Below are 2,500 nucleotides of genomic sequence, written 5' to 3'. Positions count from 1 at the left end.
ATCATATCTCATTATATCCCCTAGTTTAATGTGTCCCTATGTGAGCTCACTATTTACAGATACATTTATATATAGTAAAATAAAATTTAAGTATAACAGTTAAAAATATATACAATGCTTGAAATACAAATATACAAGTATTCAGTCATTGGTTTACTTATCAGTAAAGTGATATAACACGATAAATTTCCACCCATCTAGATGAGTCCCCCCTGGGCCACACAATCATTTGCGGCGCACATAAGAAATAATGTGCGCATGATATGTGATTATGATCTCGCAGAAGATATTAATAAATTGAGTGAAATGTTTGTATCTCAAGAAAGTGATGCTTGACTTAGTAGATGACATTTTAGTCTCAGCAGAAGGAATAACAACCTACATAACTGTGCATATTCGCCAGGTATGCATATGATATTGGTGCAAATTGCCTGTACCTCTTCAAAATCTCAAATACCTGACCATTCCTAATACGGCCTGTTCAGGTAATCCTGTTATCCGTGCATTTGTATGTGTCTGAAGCATCGGACACTGTGATGTATAGTGTATCGACGTATGTGATCTAGGTAAACTACACACCCTGCATTCTTTTTCCTGGTCGCTTGCTTGAACGCCTAACTGCTAGTAGCATTTATACCCAAGCCTGATCCTCTTGTACACACCGTCTTTCCATTTGCTCTTGACCCTCCCATGAGTAAAATCGGTTTTCATTGCTAGATGCAGGTAGTGTCTCAAAGGGTCGCTCTTCTCAGTCACTTCACCCTTCTTGACCTCGTCATAGTCTAATTGTATCCTCTTGCTCCTTGTCGCTTTAACAGCAAGAACGTAGTTAACGAGTGTTTTGATAGCTCATAGGTTGCGAGGACAGGGGCGAGTGATTACATTTGTGTGGATTCCTTGGCATGCAGGTGTCACCTTTAATTTAGCTGTCAATGGGATTGCTAAGGGAGCGATCAGGAAGCATGAGGTAGGCATTAAGTGTACTCGGACACTTAAGTGGGTGCAGTGTCCCCCTGGCGTCCACAAAGAAGTATCTTTATTGATCATCTCAATCTGTGTAAGTGTCGTCATTCTTGCACATAGTTCTACTTGTGTTGAAGATATGTGATTGCTCAGAATTGAGAGAATGGGAAAGAGAAATAGAACGTAAGAGAGAGAGAGAGAGAGTCAGGGAGAGGGAGGGAGGGAGGGAGGATAGAGAGAGAGAGGAGAGGAAGAAAGTAGAGAGAGTATCCGTACAGGTTTTGGGCTGTCATGCGTGCTGTTATGGAGAGAGAGAGAAAGAGAAAGTGAGAGAGAGGGGGAAGGATGGAGGGAGAGAGGGGGGGGGGTCAAGAGAAATCAAGGAAAATACTTTTTTTCAGATGCCACCGTTCCCCCACCAAAAAAAAAAAAAAAAAAAAAAAAAATCAGAATTTAAAGACAGGATCAATTAAATCAGCATCAATTAAAACAACTGTTTTAACTGTGTCTTCCAGAGAAACTACCTCAGCGCACACACACCCCCACTCTATATAGCTCAGGTATTTGAGAAAATGATGGAAATGCTCTGTACTTGCCACATTTCACTCTTCCATGCAACCCTCAATCCAACGGCCTGGTTTTATCTTTACTTATTACTTCTTTTGACGATCTTAGTTTTAGATTTACGTATTTAATGTTTAATTAAGATTTACTTTTATTTTGATTTATATTATTTAGGACTATTTTCCGACGATACCAACAAGGAGATAAAAACTATAAGTCTTATCGCCAAAACTCTCTAGGGTTGTTTGCTTGTCCGCTCAGCCGAGTATGGTTCACGCTTCCTGGATGTTTCCTTGATTCCACGAGAGAGAGAAATATATTCTCATTCTTGACAAGAGACCAGGAAGGATGTAGTGCATGAACTGTACATTTTGAAAATAAACAGACTGAGGGGTCTCAGGTTTTCCTTTAACTTTTTGGCTTCGTTTTATCCTTGGGTTCTTCAGTTCTTTTACTTTTTATTGTGTTTTATTTCTTTTTACATACTTTTAAAGAAGTATGGAGATGTTTTTGAAATAAAAAAAGGAAATGGATAATCAAATTTAATGTATATAAGGGATGGGGAAGTGAATTGTGGTAATTGTTTATTAAAAATGTTCAACTTGTAAATAAGAATAAAAGTTATAAATACATAAAGGCAAAACTCTGTACTGATTGCTGAAAAGGGTTTTAGTCGTAACTAGGGGGGTTATGCTGTAATTCACGCCTGCCACCACTCTCATCTAACAGCTTCCCTGTTCGAAAGTTGCACTTTGCAAGGCCCGCGTTGTGTTAGGCCATTGTTGCAAAGCGTACACAAGAAAGTGAGACTGAAGATCAGTCTCGAGGTCAGAAAACTCGTGTTGGTTCGTATTATATGCCCGTGACGCCCACTCCGCCGCGGTGGAGTAGGGCAGTGCGTGCTTTGAAGAAGGCGAGGCCAGTGATTTGCACCGTTCAAGACCTTTGCGCGCCCGGCAAAGAGAAGCAGTTC

Source organism: Penaeus vannamei, chromosome 3, assembly GCF_042767895.1.
Source record: "Penaeus vannamei isolate JL-2024 chromosome 3, ASM4276789v1, whole genome shotgun sequence".
Taxonomy (NCBI): Eukaryota; Metazoa; Arthropoda; class Malacostraca; order Decapoda; family Penaeidae; genus Penaeus; species Penaeus vannamei.
This window is presented reverse-complemented; position numbering follows the sequence as displayed.